The 13,967-nt window shown below is 37.2% G+C and overlaps 1 pseudogene; it reads right to left on the reverse strand.

Moving 5' to 3' along the window:
- Nucleotides 1-2,398: 2,398 nt before the first annotated feature.
- On the reverse strand, nucleotides 2,399-13,734 carry LOC121240830 (annotated as a pseudogene).
- Between the last annotated feature and the right edge of the window lie 233 nt (nucleotides 13,735-13,967).

The raw sequence follows: 13,967 nt of genomic DNA on the forward strand, positions 1-13,967 counted from the left end.
GTCATTTCTCTTTGATTTTTGTTGCAATTTTATCCAACTTCAAAACTCATGATTAAATCAAAATATTGAGACAAAGATCCTCATATCCTAAGTTTAAAAATATGCTGAAAATATCCAACAAGATTATAATTCACATAATCACAAAACTCTTTAGTAAAAATATCCAAACCTTTTAACTAAAATACAACTCTTGAATCTCAGGGTTTGACCTATTTCAAAGCATTTTCAAAAACTCTAAAAATTCAAAAGTTTCCTCTAACATGTTTATAAAAAATCCTAAGAGCTAACATGCTTTGAATCAACATATAAAAGTCACCAAAAATCACAAAATAGTACATGAAGCACTCGGCTTCTACCCTAAGCCGAAAACAGAATTGTTTTCCAACTAGTTTTGATCAAACACTTGATCTAAGGCATTTTATGGTGAGGTCTTCAAAACAAAACATAAAATGGTTTAAAAATGTGTCCTAAAGTATATCTAAGCATTAAACTTAAAATCACATGGATAAAAATAACTCAAAATATGGATCTAACTAAAAACATCAAACTTTTGACCCAACAGTATAATCTCTTGCATAAAAATTCACATATTTGAAATCAATGTCAAAAAGCTTCAAACTAACATCCTAACATGTAGATAAATGACTTAAAATCATCAAATAAAAATATGAAAGCCATTGGATTAAGATTAAACTACAAAAAACTCAAACTTTCTAAAAACATAAATTGTTTTTCCTCTTCCAGTTTCTATATTTCTATATTTTAGAAAATATTTCTTCAAATTCTTTAATCATGCAACTAATCTCAACAAAACATTCATATATACATGTTAACAACACTCCATAAAAATTTCGGACCAAGAATCGTCCATTAACTTGGTCAAAAACTCCAAAACTCAACACAACATCCAGATTGTCATCTAGATTGACCTTTCCATAGTTAAAATAACTTTTGACCAATCAAATGACTATGAAATCAAACAAATAAGATACCCACGGAAATTAGACTCAAAGAAGAACAATTTTTATGAAGGAATCATTATGAGACGAAACTTACAAGGGTTCCAGAAATTGCACGTAAAAAGCTACTGAAATTTACCCGAGAGAGCTCCTAAGGGTTTCTTTGCAAGAATGTGAGTGAAAAGTGGTAAAGTAAAGGAAGTAAAGACCCGAATGCCTCTTACACATTCTGAAGAGTGAAAGGAGGGCATGAGTGACATTTTAGTCATGATGGGTTTGGCCAAAACAGTGGGCAATAGTGAGTGGTTTTCAGCTAAAGAAAAATCCAAGAGAAGGGTGATGGTGAGGTGGCCTTTGGCCTCACATCATGCATGACTTTGGGATAAGCTTTGGGTAGAGGTTGGTCTGCCTTGAGTGGGGGAAAACTTACTCAAAAAGCTTTGCCAAGTGACCAAAATTCATTAGCCTTAATGAGCCTTAAACGAATGGGTTTCATTTAGAGTTTACATAGAGTTTGGTTAGGGCTTGTGAAGCTATCAAATCTAAATTCAATTTTTTTTTTGTACAATCAAATTCCCAAAGTTTAAATTGGTGGATAATATGTCATAATATGAATTTAAGGAATTAATAGCATTATGGAGTTTTCATGAGGTTTTAGACTATTCTTCACAATAATACATGGTAATTAATGAACTTCAATTATTTACCCATAATTATTGTTTCTCGTCTTGCGACTCCAGCCTCTTAGGTTTTGACATAATGGCAATAATTCATAGCTCAGCTAATTTGTTGCAATTGGTAAATGAGATGTAGAGATCAAATCCTAACCTTACACTGATCAAATCCTAATCTTCACTCAAATCGACTTTAACAAAATCCAAAAATGATGATATTTAAGTTATTATATCAAGCTTAAGAAATGAAAAATTACGCTTGAATTCGCACCAGAAATTTATTCGCTTGATCTTTGCTCAACATTGGCTATAGCAAATTCAACGTCGGCGATGTTGGCTCGAGCAAACATTATTTCTTTCCCTAATAATAAAACGAAAGGAAAGTTTGTGCAAACTCCGCTTGACCCGCGATTGGCCTGGGAACTTGCTCAAAACCAACTTCACATTATTCCTCACCCATTGTGCTCAAGCCGCCCCACAATGCACTCCGCTCAATCTTTGGCCATAAGAATTCTCTCTATCCTTGGTGTCATGCATGGTGATCTCGATTCTCGAGAGTATCACTGGACCTTTGCTAGAACATAACACAACTTTACAAAATCCAATCACGACTTGGGGCTCCAAGAGAGAGAGAAAACTAGTTATGTTGAACCAGATTTCGTTGCCTTGATTTAGTTGGAGTTGTGATTTTTATTTCTTTTAGCCAACGAAACACCTTTTTCCTTTCTTTTCTTGATAGCCAAACAAAGAGGGAAAAACCAGTGCTGGAGAAAGATCCTGAAAATATAACTTCTCTATATCAAATAGACTGTACAGTGCACATACCGTTTTCATGAATAGAATACTGGTACAAGATGGTTCATATTGGCACTGGAACTATCATTAATAAAAAATATAAACACGATTAAGCGAAAGGACGATGATAATAGCTATTTCCGACTAGGTTGTTATAATTAACCAGAGTAGCCAAAAGCCTTCATGGCCTATGCCTGCTCTTTGGCCTTCTTCAAATTCATTTAGATGCAGTGAACGCTGGCATTAACTGTAATACTACCCAGGTTTTACTACTAATAATATCCTATATTGGATCCATCAGGGTCTACGGTTCAATCAGATAAACCAGCCTTTCTCTTGAGATGCTCCTTCAAGTCCATAATATCGCCTTCCCACCGCATAACAGCTTGATTCTCACAAACCCATATCTCATGTGTTTACCTGGTTTATGAGCCTGAAATCATGGCTAACAAAGAACCATACCCCCATCCCACTCTTTCAATGCCTCTGCCAATGAATCAATTGTCTCAATATCCAAGTGATTATTTGGCTCATCAAGCAGCAGCAAGTGGAGCTGCCTGTATGCCAACAATGCAAAGATCGCCCGGCTCCTTTGCCCGTCCAATAAATTCTTCATTGGCATCACCTGAGCTTTACCGGACAGTCCAAATTTCCCAATTGCTGCCCTCATCCTCTCTTCCTCATTCCCTGGGTATTCTTTAATCATATATTGAAATGTAGACATTTCCATGTCATTTTTCTCAGCCAAATGCTGATAGAACTGTGCAATTTTCAAGTGATTATGCCTCCGGACCATGCCATCAATAGGAACCAGGTCACCTGTCATCACCTTCAGCAATATACCCTTCCCAGCCCCATTGGGTCCAACCAAAGCAATCCTCGAGTCCAAGTCTACCCCAAAATCGATGTTAAAGTATATGAGATTCTCAGGTGTATAACCAAATGTTATTTCCACAAATTGAAGCACTGGCGGTGGAAGCTTCCCCACATCAACAAAGCGGAAGACCAATACCTTGTCTCTCACCACCTTCTCAGTAAGTCCACCTCTCCATTTTTGCCAATGTTTTCTCTTTGCTCTGAGTCTGAGAGCTAGCTTTGCTGAACCATGCCCAAATCGTGCTATATGTTCCTTCATCGAAGTAATCTGTTCCTGCTCCCCACTTTTACTGTTTCATCCGGTTCTCTTCCAGTTCAGCACGAGTCTGAACTGCATATTGATCAAAGTTACCAGTGTAGAGCTTCAATTTGTGCAGACACCATTAAGGAAGTCCTGGGAGTGTGATACCACAACCAGGATGCAGTCAAACTTCTTGATGCAGTCAAACTTCTTGAAAGTCTCCTCCAACCAGGCACAAGCTTCTAGATCTGTCCTCCAGACACAAATGGTAAATCACCACCATCATATCTGTCCATTTTTTTAAACCACATAATAAAACAAACATAGGAACATCATTTTTATAAGTAACATGGGAAAATTTAAAACAACTTGAAGAAAGAAATGCGAATCAATCAAAGGCATTCAGCTATCAGATTTGGAAACAACTATTTTTGGTTGTGTCAGAGACTAGGTCAATCCTGTCTCCATATATAGTTTTCGTGAGAAAGGAACAGGGCTATGGGATGGGAGAAAAAATACCTCCCTTTATGTCCAAGGGGCCTAATGGGTATCCAATAGAGCAAATGAAGAGTGGGGTGAAGGACAAGGCTATAGAACAGCCACAGATGTACAACCAACAAATATTATTACCACATGTTAACGCCTAAACTATCTAATTCCTACCTCAAACAAAAAAATATCACAATTTCACCAAAAGACCAAACACATTCCTCAAACAAATGTCCATTAACCTGTGAAACTTCAAAAAGGTATATACGAGTAACAAGATGCCCAATGTGGAAGCACCTAACTTTGATATATTGCGAGTTAGTCAATATTAAATTACTCAAGAAGAAAACTATTAGCTTTGTTACAACATAGTCAGACAAAGAAACAATAAGAATTGGTCTTCCTTCGCAGGCTCCACTAATTTCAGATTTCAATAAAATTAGAAAGTTCCAACGAAAAACCATGTAACAGAGGACACGCTATTTGATCAAATGACTCACCAAGATGATTGGTAGGTTCATCAAGCAAAAGGATGGTTGGATTCATAAAAAGAGCCCATGCTAAAGCAATCCTCATTCTCCAGCCACCCGAAAAATCATGAGTTTTCTTCACCTGCATCTGTTAATTGAATCCAAGACCATACAAAATTTCAGCAGCACGCTTCTCAGCAGTTGCTGCATCTAAGGCTTCCAGACGCTCATAAACTCGTTCAAGAGTTTCCCCACCTCCATCATCCTAGAGCCAACACATATATGGAAGTCACAAGAGACAAAGTTAATTTAAAAAGTTAAAAAAAAAAAAAAACAACAACAAAACTCAAAGTATATTTAACACACCTGGGCAACCAAAAGTTCAACTTCTTTCTCCAATCTCAACGTCTGAACAGGTCCAATTCAGAACAGGTCCAGATTAATTGAAGTAATTATATGGATCCAAATATAGACTCCTCACACGACTAGACAAACAGAGAAAGAAGGTAAGACTCACGAACCTGCCATAGTTAAGCTCCAATTCAGAATCGACTATGAGATCATGCCCATGAAACGTAACAGACAAAGATTCTATCTGTAATGAAACAAAAGTCAGTTCATCATCAATATCTTTTCAGTCCAGAGGCTCTACAACATGTATTCAGAAAATTTCTTACTTCACAATATTACCTCCTCCAAGGATTCCAAGAGGGATGCATAATGAGTTTTAGTCAGAAGGGAATTTTCAAGTAACTGGTCCTGGCAAATTAAAGGCCCTGGTGACAGGCCCAGCTGCTCAACTAAGCGTTTGTCTAGGTGCACCAAGATAGCAACAATAAGGTAAAAGTGAGGCACACTAAGATGACGACATCATTTATATTTTACATTCTGTAGGGTCATCTGAGGACTCAATAACCTATAACACTTACCTAAGAAATTATTTTGATGATGTTATTACTTTAATTTACCATATGTTAAGAAGATTAATATGGGTACAACCCAAACTAATTACACTCTTGGATAAAATCATTAACTGGAATTATATGCTGCAATTCCAAAACGTGAACAGAAGTTATCATTTTCATTAGACAATATCCCAATTTGATCATCCATTAAATAGTTACCATAACCCTGTCCAACATGCCTAGTCGAAAGTACAAGCCCAAGTGTCAAATATCAGATTAGGTACTTCAGGCCGTAAGCACTTTTAACAGCTCTAATGATGTCCCTTCAAACATGGTAGAGGCCACTGGTTGCCTGATGAGAATCAATGAAAGTTCAGCATTCCTCCATCCAATTAGGGACGGTCACAACTACTTCTCTTTTATGATTTCTGACCAATGCATTGAGGGGAACATGGCACCAGAATAGTGTAACACCCCAGACTGTGTATAAGAAGGGTGGCAAATAGAAGCCCACATTGCCTAGGAAGAAATTCTTACAGTTTATAATAATTTCTAAGCTTAATTGTAACCTTGATTAATCGCTTTTTAATATAAGCCATTGTGTCACTTGTCCATAAAAGGGGGTATAAGCCCATATATGACTTCAGTTTTCCCCTTGTTGGTTCAAGCAAGCTCAAGAGCAAATCACAATGCGCCAAGGCGGAAGCACTTTGCTACCAAAGACAATCGCACATTCGGCATGGCAGATTTTTAGTGAACTTAAAGCACAAAAAGTGTGGTTGTATAGTTTGTCAATTTTAACCATATGCTATTTGTTTGGATCATTAATTTAAATGATGTAGATGATGATGAGGATTATAAATTTTTTGATAGCAATGATGATGGTCCTATGCTCAATGATGAGGGTGGTTATATACTTTAGATCTGCAAATTATTTCATATATTAGCATGGAATTCAATATTTTGTAAAGCGCAAGAGAATTATATTAAATACAGTGTTTAAATTTTATGTAATCAGTTATAAGATTGTCATGTTGCATAATACTTTACTTCAAACAAAAGGGTACTTGCCCTTTGTACTTTGCATCTAGGCTCTAGGTGGTGTGTATGCTGAAGTGCATTCGCTACTTTCACTAACATCTCTTTTCTTAAATCGTTACAAATAATAACAGAGTCAATTTCCAGTCAAAAGTGTTAATAGTTAATTAATATAATGTTAAAAGAATGACTGATTTAATCAAAGTGAAAACACAGAAAATAAGATTTTCAAAATTAGAATATAGGTAGTAACCTGGCCAAAAGGCAAACTATAGGAGCTATTTTAGTATGTAGCTCAAGCAGCAGTACTTTCAGAGTCAATGTTAATAGTTATTTTAGCTCAATTAATTTTAAGGGTTACATACTAAAATGATGTTAATAGTTAAGAGTTTAATGTTAATAGTTAATTTTAATGTTAATAGTTTTTTTAAAGTGATTGCGCGACGCTTGTACATTCACAACTACAACTATCATTTCTCATGCAATAAACAACTAATCATACCATAGTTCAATGTGTTGTCTAGTATTCCTGAAGAGTTCCATTTATTTTCTAGATATGTGATAAATCATTTGCACCTTGAGTTCATATATGATTTAATGCATGACCAACCTATAAAAATCAGATCCTTACAATGCCATGATCAATCCAGCTAAAAAATTCCAATCAAACCGAATATAAACCATGAACCCAAGAAAAACACCCACGTATGCTGTAATTTGAGATCAGAGAAAAGGCAACCTCTTCATTGTATTTTTCTCACTAAGACCCAATATTTCATAATTTCCAAAGAATACAACTATGGGGAAAGATTAATGTAAATTTTCTATAATTTGCACCAAATCAATTTATTTTATCTTATAATTTGTACTGCTTTCTTACCTTATTATGTTTCCAAAATATTTTTATAATTTTTAATTTTTTTATAAGCCCAGAAGATTCAAAGTGCTCTGTTTGTTTCAACAAAACTTTCTTTTGAAGCGAAAAGCTTTTCTCCATGTTAACTTCCCTCACTCCACCTGATTTCTCCAAAATTAATTGGAGATGAACAACTCTGTCAGAATACAAAGCCGAAGAACCTATCATAAGCAAAATTCACCTACCTGAATCGGGTTTTCTTAAAAACTTTAGGGTCAACATCATACAAAGTTTTGGACTCATACATACACGCAGAGCATAAGCAATGTATTAGGCATTAACACAAGAAATTTAAAAAGAAAGCAAAAACAGAGCATTAATCAAACTCGTATATATCCCTCTATCCACCCTTATACTGTCAATAGGTTTCTAATAGCGATGACTACTTCGAGGGAGTCAAGCCTCCATAAAGATGATTAAACAAAAGAGAAAGGGAGAGTAAAAGTAAGAGAGAGAGAGAGAGAGTTAACACTTGAATACCAGAATTGGCCTCAATCCCAACTCATGGCTACCTCTTTATACTGCAACTATGAAAATACAACGCATGGAGAAGATTAAACACGACTGTGTTTAATCTGCTGAAATGAATACAAACGGCACCGTATGGTAACTAACATAACTACTAACACAATGCAAAACAATACCGTATCCCATCAGCCATTAAAAGGAACGGCATCGTTTGTGAACTAATTACCACTGCCAATACAAGTGGGAGAACGACACCGTATTTAACCAACTCATTAAAAGAAAACGACATAGTATTACAACTAACATAACTGTCGATCCTTCAGCACTTCACCATCGATACAGCACCCTTCCATTGTATTCCTTCCATCCTTCAAGCACATAACATACCCTCCCTCTTTAGAGAACCTTGCCCACAAGGTGAGGGAATTTTTCACGCAACTTCCACTAAGCTTCCCATGTAGCTTCCTCAATTGCAGCTCCTTTCTATTGAACAAGAACCTCAACCAATGGCCTGTTATTTACTTTCCTGGTTCTCCTCTACAGAATACACTCGGGTTCTGGGGCTAACTCTCCATGAAAATTAACGGGTGGCAAAATGGACAGAGGTGAGATCAACTGACCTAACTTCCTTTTCAAACAAGAAACATGAAACACTGGATGCAAACTCGAAGCCTGAGGCAAATTCAACTTGTATGCTACCTACCCAACCCTTTCCAGTATCTGGAATGGCCCATAATACTTAGGAGATAATTTGAGATTCCTCCTAGCCACCAAGGATTGTTGTCTATAAGGTTGTAATCGGAGAAACACCCACTCTCCCACCTGAAATTCTCTTTCAGTTCTTGATTTATCAGCCTGGTACTTCATCCTTTCTTGGGCAGCTTTTAAATTCAGCTTTAAAGTAGCCAATAGCTCCTCTTTGGTTCTAAGCACCTCTTCCACTGCATGGTTAGCAGATAACCCTGGAATATAAGATTGTAATTTGGTTGGAGCTCTGCCATAGACTACTTCATAAGGGGTTAACTTGGTAGATGTATGAAACGTGGTGTTATACCACCATTCAGCTAAAGTCAGCCAATCAAACCATGAGCTGGCTTGTCAGCTGCAAAGCATCTCAAGAAATGTTCAAGACATTTATTCACTGCCTCAGTTTGGCCATCACTCTGAGGGTGATTTGCATATGAATATGAAAGGGTGACACCTTATAGTCTGAACAATTCTTTCCAAAAAGAACTAGTGAAAGTAGCCCCTCTATCTGAAACAATATTCTGGGGCATACCATGTAATTTGAAAACATAGTCAAAAAATAAGGAAGCCACTTTCTCTTCTGTAAAAGGGTGCTTAAGGGCTATAAAGTGGGAGTATTTTGACAATCTATCCACAACCACCATCACCACCGAGTATCCTTTAGAACTTGGTAAACCTTCCACAAAGTCCATTGATAAATCAGTCCAAATACTCTGTGGCACTGATAAGGGCTGTAACAACCCAGTTGGATGGATGTTTTCTACCTTATTTCTTTGACAAGTCTCACATTCTTGAATGAAGGTCTTCACATCTTTTTTTAAACCAGGCCAATAAAAGTCATACCTTGCCCTTTGTAAGGATTTATGAAATCCTAAATGGCCAGCAGAGGGACTGGAATGAACAAAATGCAGTAATTTCAGCTTTAACTGTTGACAATTAGGAACATAAATCTTGCCTTTTCTGAATAACAATCCATGTTTCACAGTAAAAGAATTGTTTGAAGTAACCCCATCTGTTAATAATGACAGCTGCGGTTGAGTTACAGGATCTGAGGTATAAGCTTGTTTAAGCTCTTACAACCAAACTGGTGTAGGATATGAAATGGCACACACTGCAACTGCATCTTCTTGGCAATCTTTTCGAGACAAGGCATCAACCACCTTGTTCTCTACCCCTTTTTTGTATTCAATGGAAAACTCAGCCCAACAGCTTTGAGATCCATTTTTGTTGAGCTATTGTACCTACTTTTTGCTCCAACAAATACTTCAAGCTCAAATAATCAGTTCTTATTGTAAAAACAGATCCCAACAAATAAGGTCTCCATTTTTTTTATGGCTAAAACCAATGCTAATAGTTATTTCTCATAGGTAGAGAGTGTTAAATTCTTGCCCTTAAGGCTTAACTTAAGAAGGCAATTGGTTTATGATTCTGCATGAGCACAACACCCACCCCAACGCCACATGCATCACATTCAATGACAAACCTTTGAGTGAAATCTGGCAAGGCTAACACAGGCGGATTTACAACAGCTTCCTTTAACTTCTTAAAGGCCATAGAAGTTTCTTCATTCCACAAAAAAGTATCCTTTTTTAACAAAGAAGTCAGAGGGCTGGCAATCTTTCCATAGTGTTGAATAAACTTTCTGTAATAACCAGTTAAACCCAAAAAACCTCTCAAAGCTTTAAGAGTTTTTGGAACTGGCCAGTTAACCATTGCCTCTAATTTCCTTGGGTCAGCCTTCACACCCTCCTTGGAAATCAGATGGCCCTCAATCTCTTGGCATGCAAAATGACACTTAGACTTTTTAGCATACAACTGATTTTGCTTCAAAAGTCCCAAAACAGTAGCTAAATGTGTCAAATGAGCTGCTAGATCTTTCTTGTATACGAGTATATCATCAAAGAACACAATTACAAATTTTCTCAAGAATGGTTTAAAAACATCATTCATGAGAGCTTGAAAAGTGGAGGTAGCATTAGTGAGTCCAAAGGGCATAACAAGGAACTCATAATGGCCCTCATGTATTCTAAAGGCAGTTTTGTGTATGTCTTGAGGCCTCATTCTTATCTGGTGGTAACCAGACCTGAGATCAAGCTTTGAAAAAATGGTTGAGCCAAATAATTCATCCAAGAGTTCATCAACTACTGGAATTGGATACTTATCTTTAATGGTGGCCTCATTAAGCATTCGATAGTCGATGCACATCCTCCAAGACCCATCTGCCTTCCTGACTAGTAACACAGGTGATGAGAATGGGGATTGACTTGATCTAATAACTCCAGTTTTAAGTAAACCAGCTACTATGTTCTCAATTTCTGCCTTCTGAAAGTGTGGGTATCTGTAGGGTCTCAAGGATACAGGAATAGATTCATTCTTTAAGATAATTTGATGGTCTCGAGATCTATGGGGGGGGGGGGGGAGGCCTTTAGGCTCCTCAAAAACCACTTGATAATTCTGCAACAACTCCTCAATTTGGGTAGGTATAGTGGACTGCTTCTGAATAGGTCCCACAGCCAGTAATTGGAGCCAAAATCCTTTTGATCCCACTTTAGAAATAGTAGCTAACTCCTTGTTATCAACCAACTCAGTATTTGTTGATGTCAGCTCCTTAAGAACCACAGTTCTTGTGCCATAAGAGAATTACATTTGCAGCTCAACAAAATTCCAAAGTATGGGACCAAGTGATAGCAGACATTTCACTCCCATAACCACATCACAACCTCCCAAATTAAGAGTAAAGAAATCAGCAACAAAACTTGTACCGTGCATTTGAACTGTTACAGTAGGAATTTTACCCAAACTGTCAACAACATCACCATTTGCCACACGAATCTGAATGGATTGAGTTGTATCAACAGCCAAATCACACTTCGCAGCCACTGTTGTATCCACAAAGTTATGAGTACTACCAGTATCTATCAAAATAACCACCCTTTTTTTTATTAATTTGCCCCACAATCCTCATTGTTTTAGGAGTTGGAGTTCCTCCAATTGCTTGTAAAGAAATGGAAGCAATATCACCCTGCTGCATGTCTTCTTCAACAATCTCCACTTTAGCTTGATCTTCAACAGTTTCATCCTTGAAAATATCCATTCCTTCTAACACATAGATCTTTGGCTTAATGCACTTGTGGCCTGGATGCCACTTATCTTCACAAAAATAGCAAAGACCTTTCTTTCTTCTTTCTTACATCTGTGCTTCAGAAACTTTCTGATAAGGCAGCTTATTAGTAGGTAACACCTTAGGTGTTCCTAATATTGATCCACCTGTAGAATTCCCACCAAGATCCATACTAGAGCCCTTCCACGATCTTCTTGTTGCCCACACATATTGTTCTTGTATCTTGGCTAAACCAAAGGCATCATTTAAAGTAGTTAGGTTAAGCATCCTCACTGGGAGCCTTACTTCATCCTTCAGGCCACTTAAAAAACAACTAAGCTTGTTTTTTTTCAGAAACCCCTTTAATTCTATTTGAAAGTAACTCAAATTCTGCCTTGTAAGTAGTGACAGAATTAATTTGTTTTAGATGTGTTAATGCCTCCATTGGATCATCATAAGCTGATGACCCAAACCTCACTTGAACAGCTTTTGTAAATTATTCCCAGGAATGAAAAGTGCCAGCTTCACTAGCATCTTGAAACCAGACAAGGGCTTCTTCCTCCATGTGAAATGGAGCCAAGAAAACTCTTTGTCCAGGAGGAATTTGATGATACAAAAAATACTGATTTGCCCTATATATCCATGCTGCAGGATTCTTGCCAAAGAATCTTGGAAAGTCAAGCTTAATCCTTTTAGCAATAGATCTGTCGCCCATGTCATGAGTGTGTACTTCTTCATCATCACCTTCTCTGCCTCCAGGGTGACTGTCTTGATTATTCCTTGCATTCTGTCCCTTCTCTTCAGAAGTGGTGCAAGAAAGTCTTGAAAGCTGCTGCAGAAGATCCGAGAATCTTTTCTCTTGAGTTTCCCTTTCCAATCTTGCTGCTTCTTGCTTTTGAAATAAAATGGCAATAGTATCTTCTAACTGCTTTTGTTGTCTTTCCTGCTGCTGTCGAACTTAATTAACTATGTCCACAATCCGAGCATACGATCTTGTACCTTCTGCCATTAGTTCTGGCTCTTGATACCAACTGTGATGGACCCTTATACTGTCAATGGGTTTCTAATAGCGATGACTACTTCGAGGGAGTCAGGCTTCCAGAAAGATGATTAAACGAGAGAGAAAGGGAGAGTAAAAGTAAGAGAGGGAGAGAGATAGAGAGAGAGAGAGAGAGAGAGAGAGAGTTAACACTTGAATACCAGAGTTGGCCTCAATCCCAACTCATGGCTACCTCTTTATACTGCAACTATGAAAATACAACGCATGGAGAAGATTAAACACGACTGTGTTTAATCTGCTGAAATGAATACAAACGGCACCGTATGGTAACTAACATAACTGCTAACACAATGCAAAACGATACCGTATCCCATCAGCCATTAAAAGTAACGTCACCATTTGTGAACTAATTACCACTGTCAATACAAGTGGGAGAACGACACCGTATTTAACCAACTCATTAAAAGAAAATGACATAGTATTACAACTAACATAATTTTCGATCCTTCAGCACTTCAGCATCGATACAGCACCCTTCCATTGTATTCCTTCCATCCTTCAAGCACATAACACCCTCCTCCCCCTTCTTTTTCCACTCATCCAAACCAGAAAACGATAAAATAATTTCATTGAACCGTGAAAGAAGTTTTAGATAAACGATGGATGAGGAACTTACGTGGATATCTCGTGAGAGCGGATGCGAGCAGAGCACGCCAGTACATGTCTGTTCCGATACACTAAGCGCTCCAACTCCGTGGCTGATTTTCTTGCTGAGTCTGGGGTTTAAATTAGATGAATACTTTATCTAATCAGTTAAAGTATTTGATTGCATGGATCAAATTGATTTTTTTTATTTAAGGTTATCAAGGAATTTGATTTTTGCTTCTGTCTCTTTGTTAATTTTTTATATGTGTGATTTCCTGCAGGTTGGTTCCTTATGATTGTTTTTTCTATTTGGTTTGTAATTATTTGGCTTTCTTAGTTTCTGGTTGGGTCTTTTAGTTTTTTATACGGTGTAGATTTTGGTCTTTATGCTTATGAACCTATAACCTGCATAATGCATGGATTGTAGTATGTTGTGTATGAGGGAGAGAGATTTAGAGAGAGACCGGGTTTTATAATGGAGAAATTCGAAACGGTTTATAGAGCGGTTTATTTGACAAAGCAATATAAATGTTAAAATAGTACCTTTGGGTGGAGACTGTAATCGGTTTATATCTTTATATGTAAGAAAAAAATAAAACTTAAAAGTTACAACAATTCATAGTGAAACATTGATTTTAAAAGGA

Source organism: Juglans microcarpa x Juglans regia, chromosome 7S (assembly GCF_004785595.1).
Source record: "Juglans microcarpa x Juglans regia isolate MS1-56 chromosome 7S, Jm3101_v1.0, whole genome shotgun sequence".
Classification (NCBI taxonomy): Eukaryota; Viridiplantae; Streptophyta; class Magnoliopsida; order Fagales; family Juglandaceae; genus Juglans; species Juglans microcarpa x Juglans regia.